Consider the following 14,670-nt stretch of genomic DNA (forward strand, 5'->3'; position numbering starts at 1 on the left):
GTTTTGTCAAAAATATTGTAGGTAAATAAATTGTTTGCATTCTTCGCACAATCAACACAAAGGGTGAGGTCTTGTTTTTTTACCAGAAGGGAAATCATCCCCGGTGACCCTCTTAAAAATAAAATACTACGTATATAAAATGGCCATATTTAAGAATTTTATCCCACTTATAACCTTATTTTCATTAATATATCTCAAAAAAAAAAAAAAATACTTACATGTGGTAAGATTTATTCTTACCAAAAAAAAAAAAATCAAAAATCTAACCAAACCACCAACCCACCCCCACTACCACCTCCCCTTCTCCAGCCACGAAACCTTATTCCCTTGTGTTTATTGTCTTTAATTTGGCAGTGGAGGGGGGTTGAGCTTGTGGTGTTCACCGGGGGAGGAGGGATTTGGTTTGGGTGGACTGGTGGGTGTTTACAGGGGGAGGGGGCGGCTATGGTTTTTTATATTACTCCATTTTTTTTCTTCTTAATTGTAGCATTTTCCTTTTTAGGAAGTTGCATATTAATCGCACCATTTCCCTATATGATATGCCTTTTTCACTTTTTGGTTGTGTTCACACATAAAATTCCTTACCTAACTTTGTTCACATGTGATAATAAGTTAACCGTCATTATTACCCCACCCTTTCTATCTTTCATTTGTTTTTTTTTTTTTCACATGGACACATTTGACATACTCTAGAGTGGTGCTACACATACAAAGCTTGTATGTGAAGGCCCACATACAAAACCAATGGGTGTGTGCCATGTCAAAAGTGAAGAAAAAAAAGAGGGGGAAATAAGAGAGGGAAAACAGGTAAAAGAGGGGGAAAAGAGGAGGGAAAATTGGCGCCCTCAAGCGTTGGAGGCGGGAGATTTCCCTCCTAAATTGGCGCAGCTCTTCCTTTGTAAAGTTTTATAATTTATTAGTAACCACACCGACTTTTGTAGTATCATCACCTCGACAATTATTCATGTGCTTCACCTTATTTAAATGAGGGATACTCTTGTTGCACGTTTAATTTTTTTTTTTTTCTTTTCAATATCTAAATCTGCAATTCATGTTACATTTTGTTATTTCGTGAATTATACCACAAGCAAAACAAAAATATGGAAATATTTCATACTTAAATTCCACCTTCACTTCCTTCCCCTGTTTATCTTTAATCCATTGATGTCGTCTAAGAGGTTTACGAACATCAATCATGATTCAAACTTTTCGGAAACGATTTAACCCAAAAAATCGTCTTCGATTTCCAGATATTCCCCTAATCCCGTTGTTAGGGATTTTATATCTTTCAATGCACAATTAAAAAGCAAATTGTAGACTCTAATCCAGAAAGTCAAGTGCGTTAAGGGAATACTTTTGGGTTGTTTGTCCCCTGTAATTTCCTTCAACATCAGAAGGTGGTTCTCCCAACACCATGGTAGTCCATTAAGAGCTTTCTCCTTATCCCTAACCTACAATGGAAGAATTGAAAGGCATGGAGATTTGGTCCAATTGAGCGAATAATCAAATTGTGAGTCGGCGCCTACACCTTTTGCATAGTTCTTTTGAAAGCATCATCGTTGTAATTTCTTTCAGTACATAGCTTCCCAATTAGGATTGTTTTCAAGGATTGTTCACACCAACATTCTGTGAAATTAAATTTGGTATTCATGAAATCAAGAAATCCTCATGTATTTTGATTATCAAGTTTGTAATTGAAAAACTAATTTTAGCATGCATTATTCCGTAATCCTTGAAAACAGTGGAACGTTTAATAATTCATTAGTAACAAATATTTATTTTGTAGTATCATCACCATCACAATTACCCATGTCCGAGGTACTCGAATATTTTAATTTGAGGTATGTGAGGGAAGCATGACATTTTATTCTAAATAGATCCTTGTCATTCGCCAAGGTTAAGACACCTTGCGGACTAGAGTGAACACAAATAATTTCCGAACTGTGACGAGTATCCCGTCACCTTGCTAATAGTTGAGCAACAATGGTTTCTGCTCTGCGAACGTGAGAAATATTGAAAGAACTATTATACAAATAAGAGACATGATGTTGTCTATCTCATTGGACAATTTTTTTGTTACTTGTAAATTTTTTAAAAAAGTGAATAAATTAAACCACGGTGCCCACCAATTTATTTTCTCAAAGCTGTAGAGAGGCTAGTGGTGTGATTCCCGTTAACGGGATCTTGTAGTTTACTATGTTTGAGCAATTCAAACATATTCTTCACTCAGCCAATAATGAGTGTGGGGCAACCCTACCTTGTTTAATTCGCGCTATAACTATCACAATTTCAAGAAAAAAGAAAAATTATTTGTACGACTACTCAAAGCTTATCCTACGCAAGCGTCTACAGATAAAATTGATATACGTGTACGAATGAAACACCTTACACTAGATTACCAGGAAGTAAACACATGTGCACAGATTAAACGCTCGTGACGATTAGGCCACAAATCGAATAGGGTGGGGTTGCCCCGCACTTGTAATCGGATAAACAATAGAGTACGTAACCCGCCGCATACATTGATTGGAAAACAGAATACCGTGTGGAATACGTGTCATATTATAGGTTTGAATCCGATGCTAAAGATTTGGTATTACAGATTTGAGTTTATGCAACCGTAATATTGACAGATTGATACAATAAATTGTGTAGGGATAGAGTCTCTATACATCTTTAATTTTGTAAAAATAAATTTTGATAAGCAGTTTAATTTCAATCCAAAATAAGATATTGTATTAGTGAACAAAGACTTTTATTGGTATCATAATATAATTTATAGTAACGGTAAACCTTAATTGGTATTAACTTAAAGTTGACATAGTGACGGCTAGGACACTAATCGCACAGGGTATGGGGTGGGGTGGGGGGGGGGGGCTGCCCCGCACTCTTCATAGGCTCAATACAAAGGCACACGTATCCTACCGCAGACGTTAATTGGAAAAAAGAAAACCGCGTGGAGGTGTTTCTCGATGACCATAAAATGCGTCCGCGTTCCTTGGCCCCTCTAGAACTCGTAACCGCTCGAGCTGGCGAAGTTGAATTTTTCTTCCGATGCCATTTGTAGACACCCATTTGTGTCTCCCCAAAACCAAACCCAGTGATGAGTACCTTTCACGTCGAATCATAATCGAATGAAGTTATGGCCAATTTACTAAACTGGGCCCGGTTTGAGCTTTATGTACGGCCCAATGATCTAGGGGAGGGCCTAATATGATTTATCATTCCTAATGCAATTAGGAATTGTTTTATTCTTCTAGAATCTTCTAGAAGGTTCTTTTCATTCCTAATTCAATTAGCATTGATAAATTGACTTTTGTTGACTTTTCAGAGTTTTAATCAAAATCAAATAGCATTTTTGAAGAAATTATATGATTTTATCCTCCAGTACGGTAAACTTATCTGATTTTCGAAAACGCGTTGAAATTAGGCTTAGCGCCTAACCCCAGGCCTTGGCGCCTGGAACCAGGCCTGGCGCTAGTGTTGGTGCCTAGCGCCAGCTAGTCAGGGTTGGCGCCAACCTCGTTTTGCGTGCGTCAAACTCTGTTTTGTTTAATTTATCTTTTTGGCTGATTTTCTTTATAAATATGGTATTAAAAACTCCATTTTCATTCATCCACAATCATCTACATTCATTCACCAATTGATTTTATTCATTCACCAATTCTCACCAACTCTCATCAAGATTTTCTTGATTATTCTCTCTCTCTCTCTCTCTTTTTCTAAACTTGCTTTTCAAATACAAAATTCCGCATTCGCAAGACTTAGATATACTTAGCCATATTCGAAGTTGTCTTCGCCCTAGACGTGAAAGGTTTAATTTCTGAGGGTTTGGTCCCAAATCTCTATTTCAATTATTTAATTTAATTGTTTGATTTATTATTTTCCTTGAAGTTACTAACGTGTGTATTTTGTTATTAGAAAGAGGTACGAGGCATCAAAGTAAGTACTTTAATGATTTATTGATATTATGATGTAGAAATCATGTTTATGTTGTTATTATAATATTCCTAGTATCATGTCTAGGGTAATTTTAATATTAAATATGATTGTTGCGATGCTTCCTATTCTCTTCCTAATATTTATGAATGTTAGTACCATGTTAGGATTAAAGCTTTGATTTTTATTGCTTAGTGACATGCTAGGGTTTGTTATTAATCTTGTTAGTATCATGCCTAGGATCTTGCTATTATTATGCTTTAATATTAACATGAACATGATTATTATTATAATTGTTATAATTTATGATGATTATGAATATTATTATTATTATTTTGATGATGATTATTATTATTATTATTATTCATGTTTATTCTAATGATTGATTATTTATTATTATGTTGCTTGATATTTATTATTTATTGCTTGATCACACCTTTTATTGCATGTTTAAAGGGAATTGGTACTTGTAATCACGCTTAATAAGATAATTAATAATCTTGTTTAGGGTTAATGTGATTATAATTCAAGTGATCGCCAATAATAGTTTATTTGTGCATTAAATTCAACCAACATAAATAAACAGGTTTAGGGTTAAACCTATTGATTGTATGTTAATTAGAAAGCGCACATGAATACGATCAGAATAAAGTAGAGGCCTATTATTAGGGCAGGTTCAATCTCTTTTAGGTTGGATTTGTACCTTCATCCCCGAACCCTTATTTGGTTCTAGACCTTATGGAGTTGACGATCTCTTGGATCGTTAAGGGGTGTAACCTTCACCTCGTGAACGGTTTACAAGTTCCTAAAAAAACTTGTTGGCGACTCTTTTGCTCTATCTTCTTCCCTTTTGGACGCCACCGTACTTTAGTGTATGATCACAGTGGGGTTCAAGCTAGTGGGATTAAAGCTTGAAATTGATTCCCTACACCATTCTTAAACGATAAAGTCGTACCGATGTGTGTTTGGCTAAAAATAGGAGTTTCCACGGTACAGCTTCATTTTCGAACGAAGTTGTTACGCTGAGTCTTGATCGCATTTAGTTAGGCGGTCGGCGGGATTTCAAGGTAGACATAGTGAACACGTGCCCAAGCACCCCTCTCAGCGATTTCGACTGCTGTCGACGTTCCTTAAATGTTCCAAGAAACTCGACACTCACTCAGGGGTGGATGTGATGAGAAGGCTAGTTTGGCAGCCAGGCCTGCATCGCTCGTTACTATAGTATGCCGGAAATAAGCGGATGTGGTGTTTCACGGCCTTCCCTACGCCTCTAGGCCCAGCTGTGGCGACCCTCTAGAATGGGTTAGAACTTCGGAATACACTGCTTTTTTGAATTCATTGTCGCTCCTGCATGAAAAGATTACATGTCCCTTACCAAGCGGCACTTATGATGTTACCGCTAAAGTATATGTTGTTACCAAACTACCCATTTCACTTTCGTACGACAGTTAACGGGGGAATTCGTGAAATTAATCGATTGAACTTGGTCGCGGACTGAAATTTTAAGCCAATTCCGGGGAAAGGGAAAATCGAAGCTTCTGTTACTGTGACCACATCTAAATGGCACGGAAGATAATCAGCTTCGTCGCTCGTTTAAGTGATTAGGCCTACTCCCAAATAAAGGGCACGGAATATAAACTATCCCTACGGAATACGTGCAGCGGGCTGTATGCACACCGTTAGGCACGCTAAGGTTTCCGGTACCTACCTAAAACGATAAAATTTCCCTTACCAAGCGGTACTAATGTAGTTACTTCCGTCATATAAATCGTTGGTAAAAAGAGTTCTTTAAAATGAGATACATTTATTATATATATGTATAAAAATAATAATAATAAAGGAAAAGAAAATAGGTAAAAATAAGGTTTAATCGGGACATTATCAGTTTAGTTTGGTAAAAATAAGGTTTAATCGGAAACTAGTCATTATAGATTGATAAAAATACTTGTAGTCCAGTAACAGGAAATTTTTTAGGTGCAATAAAAAAATACAAAATTTAACATTGTCATATGCATTTACGTGCAAATAATGCTACAAAAGAAACACTATTATAAAAATAAGCGACATGATGTCGTCTATCTCGTTGAACATTTTTTTGTTACTTGTAAATATAAAATAAAGTAAATAAATTAAACAGCAGTACCCACCACTTTATTTTCTCACAGCCGGAGAGAGGCTGGTTGTGTGATTCCTGTTAACGGGATCTTGCACTGTACTATGTTGGAGAAATTCAAACATATTCTTCACTCAGCCAATAATAAGTGTGGGCCAACCCTACCTTGTTCAATTCGCGCTATAACTATCACAATTTCAAGAAAAAAGAAAAATTATTTGTCAAAAAGGAGAAAAGTATTGAGATGATTACTCAAAGCTTAGGCTAAGCAAGCACCGACAGATAAAATTGATATAAGTCTCTGAATGAAACGCCTTACACTAGATTACCAGGAAATAAACACATGTACACAGATTAAACGCTCGTGACGGTTAGGGCACAAATCGAACAGGGTGGGGTTGCCCCACACTTGTTATCGGCTACATACAAAGGAATATGTAACCTGCCGCAGACATTGATTGGAAAAAAGAAAACCGCGTGGAATACGTATCATATATATATAGGCTTGAATCCGATGCTAAAGATTTTGTATTACAGATTTGAGTTTATGAAACTAGAAATTTTTTAATCGAGACATTATTATTTTAGTTTGGTAAAAATAATTTGTAATCGGAAACTAATCATTATACATTGGTAAAAATACTTGTAGTCCAGTAACTAGAAATTTTTTAGGTGCAATAAAAAAATACAAAATTTAACATTGGCATAGACATTTATGTGCAAATAATACTACAAAAAGGACACTATTATACAAATAAGCGACATGATTTTGTCTGTCTCATTGTACAATTTTTTTGTTACTTGTAAATTTAAAATATAGTGAATATATTAAACAACGGTACCCACCAATTTATTTTCTCACTGCCGGAGAGAGGCTGGTGGTGTGATTCCCGTTAACGGGATCTTGTAGTTTTCTATGTTTGAGAAATTCAAACATATAAATTCACTCAGCCAATAATAAGTGTGGGGGCAACCCTACCTTGTTCAATTCGCGCTATAACTATAACAATTTCAAGAAAAAAGAAAAATTAATTGTCATAAAGGAGGCAAGTATTGAGACGATTACTCAAAGCTTAGGCTATGCAAGCACCGGCAGATAAAATTGATATAAGTCTACGAATGAATCGCCTTACACTAGATTACCAGGAAATAAACACATGTACACAGATTAAACGCTCGTGACAGTTAGGGCACAAATCGAACAGGGTGGGGTTGCCCCGCACTTCTCATCAGCTAAATACAGAGGAGAACGTAACCCGCCACAGACATTAATTGGAAAGTAGAAAACCGCGTGGAATACGTATCATATATAGGTTTGAATCCGATGCTAAAGATTTGGTATTACAGATTTGAGTCTTTGCAACCGTAATATTGATACAATAAAATATGTAGGGATTGAGTCTCTATACATTCTTAATTGTGTTAAAATAAATTTTGATAAGCAGTTTAATTTCAATCCGAAGTAAGACATTGTATTAGTGACAAACAACTTTTATTGGTTACATAATCTAATTTATAGTAATGATAAACCTTAATTGGAATTAACATAAAGTTGCCATTGTGACGGCTAGGGCACTAATCGCACGGGGTGGGGGGGGGGGGGGGGGGTTGCCCCGCACTTGTCATAGGCTCAATACAAAGGCACACGTATCCTACCGCAGACGTTAATTAAAAAAAGAAAACCGCGTGGAGGTGTTTTTCGATAACCATAAAATGTGTTCGCGTTCCCTGCTCCCTCTCGAACTCGTAACCGCTCGAGCTGGCGAAGTTGAATTTTTCTCCCGATGCCATGCTCAAACGATAACGTCGTACCTATGTGAGTTCGGCTGTAAAGAGGAGTTTCCACGGTACAGCATCATTTTCGGACGAAGTTGTTACGCTGGCGCTTGATCACATTTAGTTAGGCGGTTGGCGGGATTTAAAGGTAGACGGAGTGAACACGTGCCTAAGCACCCCTCTCATAGATTTCGATTGCTGTCGGTGATCCCTAAAATGTTTCAAGATACTCGCCACTTAGTCAGGGGTGGATATGAGAAGGCTAGTTTGGCAGCCGGGCCTGCATCGCTCGTTACCGTAGTATGCGGGAAATATGCGAATGGGCTGTTTCATGGCCTTCCGTACACCTTCGGGCCCAGCTGAGGTGACCCTCTAGACTTGGCTTGAACTTCGTGGTACACTGCTTTTTTGAAGTCATTGTCACCCCTACATGAAACGATTACATTTCCCTTACCAAGCGACACTTATGTAGTTACTGCTAAAGCATATGCTGTTACTGAACTACCCATTTCACTGTCGTAAGGCAGTTAACGGGGGCGATCGTGAAATTAATCGACTAAACTTGGTTGCGGACAAAAAATTTAATCCAATGTCGGGAAAAGGGATTCTAAACCCGAAGCAGCCGTTAATGTGACCACATCTAAATGGCACGGAAGATAATCAGCTTCGTCGCTTGTATAAGTGATTAGGCCTACACCCAACTAAAGGGCATGAAAAATAAAGCATCCCTACGGAATACGTGCAGCGGACTGTATGCACACCGCTGGCACGCTAAGTTTTCCGGTACCTGCACAAAACGATTAAACTTCCCTTACCAAGCGGTACTTATGTAGTTAATTCCGTCATATTAATCGTAGGTAAAAAGAGTTCTTTAAAATGAGATCCATTTATTATATATATATATTGATTCAATAATAATAAAATATATATAAAAAAAAAAAGCATCGGTAAAAATAATGTTTGATCGGGACATTATCATTTTAGTTTGGTAAAAATAAGGTTTAATCGGAAACTAATCATTATAGATTGGTAAAAATACTTGTAGTTCAGTAACTGAAATTTTTTAGGTGCAATATAAAAATACAAAATTTAACATTGGCATAGACATTTACGTGCAAATAATACTACAAAAGGGACACTATTATACAAATAAGCGATATGATGTCGTCTGTCTCATTGGACAATTTTTTATATAGTGAATAAATTAAACAACGGTGCCCACCAATTTATTTTCTCACAGCCGGAGAGAGGCTGGTGGTGTGATTCCCGTTAACGAGATCTTGTAGTTTATTATGTTGGCGAAATTCAAACATTTTCTTCACTCAGCAAATAATAAGTGTGGGGAAACCCTAACTTGTTCAATTCACTCTGTAACTATTACAATTTCAAGAAAAAAGAAAAATTATTTGTCATAAAGGAGACAAGTATTGAGACGATTACTCAAAGATTTGGTACGCAAGCACCGGCAGATTAAATTGATATAAGTCTCCAAATGAAACGCCTTACACTAGATTACCAGGAAGTAAACACATGTGCACAGATTAAATGATCATGACGGTTAGGGCACAAATCGAACAGGGTGGGTTGCCTCGCACTTGTCATCGACTAAATACAAAGGAATACGTAACTCGCCGCAGACATTGATTGGAAAAAAGAAAACCACGTGGAATACGTATCATACATAGGCTTGAATCCGATGCTAAAGATTTGGTATTACAGATTTGAGTTTTTGCAACCGTAATATTGATACAATAAAATATGTAGGGATCGAGTCTCTATACATCCTTAATTATGTTAAAATAAATTTTGATAAGCAATTTAATTTCAATCCGAAGTAAGACATTGTATTAGTGACAAACAACTTTTGATTGGTTACATAATCTAATTTATAGTAACGATAAACCTTAATTGGAATTAACATAAAGTTGCCATTGTGACGGCTAGGGCACTAATCGCGCGGGGTGGGGGGGGGGGGGGGGTTGCCCCGCACTTGTCATAGGCTCAATACAAAGGCACACGTATCCTACCGCAGACGTTAATTAAAAAAAAAGAAAACCGCGTGGAGGTGTTTTTCGATGACCATAAAATGCGTTCACGTTCCTTGGTCCCTCTCGAACTCGTAACCGCTCGAGATGGCGAAGTAAAATTTTTCTCCTGATGCCATGCTCAAACGATAAAGTCGTACCTATGTCTGTTCGGCTATAAAGTGGAGTTTCCACGGTACAACTTCATTTTTGGACGAAGTTGTTACGCTGGCGCTTGATCACATTTAGTTAGGCGGTCGGCGGGATTTAATGGTAGACGGAGTGAACACGTGCCTAAGCACCCCTCTCATAGATTTCGATTGCTGTCGGTGTTCCCTAAAAGGTTTCAAGAAACTTGCCACTTAGTCAAGGGTGGATGTGAGAAGCCTAGTTTGGCAGCCGGGCCTGCATCGCTCGTTACCGTAGTATGCGGGAATTATGCGAATGGGCTGTTTCACGGCCTTCCGTACACCTTCGGGCCCAGCTGAGGCGACCCTCTAGACTGGGCTTGAACTTCGTGGTACACTGCTTTTTTGAAGTCATTGTCGCCCCTACATGAAACGATTACATTTCCCTTACCAAGCGACACTTATGTAGTTACCGCTAAAGCATATGCTGTTACTGAACTACCCATTTCACTGACGTAAGGCAGTTAGCGGGGGCGGTCGTGAAATTAATCGACTCAACTTGGTCGCGGACAAAAAATTTAATCCAATTCCGGGAAAAGGGATTCTAAACCCGAAGCAGCCATTAATGTGACCACATCTAAATGGCACGGAAGATAATCAGCTTCGTCGCTTGTATAAGTGATTAGGACTACACCCAACTAGAGGGCACGGAAAATAAAGCATCCCTACGAAATACGTGCAGCTGACTGTATGCACACCGCTAGCACGCTAAGGTTTCCGGTACCTGCACGAAACGATTAAACTTCCCTTACCAAGCGGTACTTATGTAGTTACTTCCGTCATATTAATCGTTGGTAAAAAAAATTCTTTAAAATGAGATCCATTTATTATATATATATATGGATTCAATAATAATAATAAAAAAAAGAATCGGTAAAAATAATGTTTGATCGGGACATTATCATTTTAGTTTGGTAAAAATAAGGTTTAATTGGAAACTAATCATTATAGATTGGTAAAAATACTTGTAGTTCAGTAACTGAAATTTTTTAGGTGCAATATAAAAATACAAAATTTAACATTGGCATCGACATTTACGTGCAAATAATACTACATACAAAAGGGTCTCTATTATACAAATAAGCGATATGATGTCGTCTGTCTCATTGGACAATTTTTTATATAGTGAATAAATTAAACAACGGTGCCTACTAAATTATTTTCTCACAGCTGGAGAGAGGCTGGTGGTGTGATTCCCGTTAACGAGCTAGATCTTGTAGTTTAATTATTATGTTGTAGAAATTCAAATATATTCTTCACTCAACGAATAATAAGTGTGGGGCAACCCTACCTTGTTCAATTCACGCTATAACTATTACAATTTCAAGAAAAAAGAAAAATTATTTGTCATAAAGGAGACAAGTATTGAGACGATTACTCAAAGCTTATGTACGCAAGCACCGGCAAATAAAATTGATATAAGTCTCCGAATGAAACGCCTTACACTAGATTACCAGGAAGTAAACACATGTGCACAGATAAAACGCTCGTGATGGTTAGGGCACAAATCAAACAGGGTGGGTTGCCTCGCACTTGTCATCGACTAAATACAAAGGAATACGTAACCTGCCGCAGACATTGATTGGAAAAAAGAAAACCGCGTGGAATACGTATCATACATAGGTTTGAATCCGATGCTAAAGATTTGGTATTACAGATTTGAGTTTATGCAAATGTAATATTCACAGAGTGATACATTAAATTGTGTATGGATCGAGTCTCTATACATCCTTAATTTTTTTAAAATAAATTTGATAAGCAGTTTAATTTCAATCCGAAGTAAGATATTGTATTAGCGAAAAAAGACTTTTATTGGCATCATAATCTAATTTATAGTAACGATAAACCTTAATTGGTATTAACATAAAGTTGACATTGTTACGGCTAGGGCACTAATCGCACGTGGTAGGGGGTATGGTGGGGGGGTTGCCCCGCACTTGTCATAGGCTCAATACAAAGGCATACGTAGCCTACCGCAGACGTTAATTGAAAAAAAAGAAAATCACGTGGAGGTGTTTTTCGATGACCATAAAATGCGTCCGCGTTCCTTGGTCCCTCTCGAACTCGTAACCGCTCGAGCTGGCGAAGTTGAATTTTTCTCTCGATGCCATGCTCAAACGATAAAGCCGTACCTATGTGTGTTCGGCTAAAAAGAGGAGTTTCCACGGTACAGCTTCATTTTCGGATGAATTTGTTACGCTGGCGCTTGATCACATTTAGTTCGGCGGTCGGCGGGATTTAAAGGTAGACGGAGTGAAGGGGTGTCTAAGCACCCCTCTCATAGATTTCGATTGTTGTCGGTGTTCCCTAAAATGTTTCAAGAAACTCACCACTCAGTCAAGGGTGGATGTGAGAAGGCTAGTTTGGTTGTCGAGCTTGCATCGCTCGTTACCGTAGTATGCGGGAAATAAGCCGATGGGCTGTTTCACGGCCTTCCCTATGCTTTCGGGCCCAGCTGAGGCGACCCTCTAGACTGGGTTAGAGCTTTGGGGTACACTGCCTTTTTGAATTCATTGTCGCCCCTACATGAAACAATTACATGTCCCTTACCAAGCGGCACTTATGTTGTTACTGCTAAAGCATATGCTGTTACCGAACTACCCATTTCACTGTCGTACGGCAGTTAACGGGGGCGGCCGTGAAATTAATCGACTGAACAGTGTCGCTGACTAAAATTTTAAGCCAATTCCGGAAAAGGGATACTAAACCCTAAGCTTCCGTTACCGTCGCTCGTTATTTGTAAATTTAAAATATAGTGAATATATTAAACAACGGTACCCACCAATTTATTTTCTCACTGCCGGAGAGAGGCTGGTGGTGTGATTCCCGTTAACGGAATCTTGTAGTTTACTATGTTTGAGAAATTCAAACATATAAATTCACTCAGCCAATAATAAGTGTGGGGGCAACCCTACCTTGTTCAATTCGCGCTATAACTATAACAATTTCAAGAAAAAAGAAAAATTATTTGTCATAAAGGAGGCAAGTATTGAGACGATTACTCAAAGCTTAGGCTATGCAAGCACCGGCAGATAAAATTGATATAAGTCTACGAATGAATCGCCTTACACTAGATTACCAGGAAGTAAACACATGTACACAGATTAAACGCTCATGACGGTTAGGGCACAAATGGAACAGGGTGGGGTTGCCCCGCACTTCTCATCGGCTAAATACAGAGGAGAACGTAACCCGCCACAGACATTAATTGGAAAGAAGAAAACCGCGTGGAATACGTATGATATATAGGTTTGAATCCGATGCTAAAGATTTGGTATTACAGATTTGAGTTTTTGCAACCGTAATATTGTTACAATAAAATATGTAGGGATCGAGTCTCTATACATCCTTAATTGTGTTAAAATAAATTTTGATAAGCAGTTTAATTTCAATCCGAAGTAAGCTAGTTTGGCAGCCGGCCCTGCATCGCTCGTTACTGTAGTATGCATTAAATCAGCGAATGGGCTGTTTCACGACCTTTCCTACACCTTCAGGCCAGCTGAGGAGTCCCTCTAGACTGGGTTAGAACTTCATGGTACACTGGATTACATTTCCCTTACCAAGCTGCACTTATGTAGTTACCATTAAAGCATATGATGTTACCGAAATACCCATTACACTTTCGAACAGCAGTTATTGCGGGCGGTCATGAAAATAATCAATTGAACTTGGTCGCGGACTAAAATTTTAAGCCAATTCCGGGAAAAGGGATACTAATCCACAAACTGCCATTGCTGTGACCACATCTAAAGGGCACGGAAGATAATAAGCTTCGTCGCTCGTATAAGTGATTAGGCCAATACCCAACTAAATGGTACGGAAAATAAAGCATCCCTAGGGAACACGTACAGCAGACTATATGCACACCGGTGGGCACGCTAAGGTTTCCGGTACTTGCACGAAACGATTAAATCGTTGTTAAAAAGAGTTCTTTAAAATGATATCCATTTATTATATATTTATGTATTAAAATAATAATAAAAAAAAAAGAGAAGAGAATCGGTAAAAATAATGTATAATCGGGACCCATTATCATTTTAGTTTGGTAAACATAAGGTTTAATCGGAACTAATCATTATAGATTGGTAAAAATGCTTGTTAGGTGCAATAAAAAAAAATTTAACATTGGCATAGAAATTTACGTGTAAAGGAACACTATTATACAAATAAGCGACATGATGTCGTCTGTGTCATTGGACAATTTTTTTGTTACTTGTAAATTTAAAAAATAGTGAATAAATTAAACCACGGTGCCCACCAATTTATTTTCTCAAAGCCGGAGAGAGGCTAGTGGTGTGATTCCCGTAAACGGGTGTTAACGGGATCTTGCAGTTTACTATGTTTGGGCAATTCAAACATATTCTTCACTCAGCCAATAATGAGTGTGGGGCAACCCTACCTTGTTTAATTAGCGCTATAACTATCACAATTTCAAGAAAAAAGAAAAATTATTTGTCATAAAGGAGACAAGTATTGAGACGACTACTCAAAGCTTATCCTACGCAAGCACCGACAGATAAAATTGATATAAGTGTACGAATGAAACGCCTTACACTAGATTACCGGGAAGTAAACACATGTGCACAGATTAAACGCTCGTGACGGTTAGGCCACAAATCGCACAGGGTGG

This window comes from Chenopodium album, chromosome 1 (assembly GCF_948465745.1).
Source record: "Chenopodium album chromosome 1, dcCheAlbu1.1, whole genome shotgun sequence".
Classification (NCBI taxonomy): Eukaryota; Viridiplantae; Streptophyta; class Magnoliopsida; order Caryophyllales; family Amaranthaceae; genus Chenopodium; species Chenopodium album.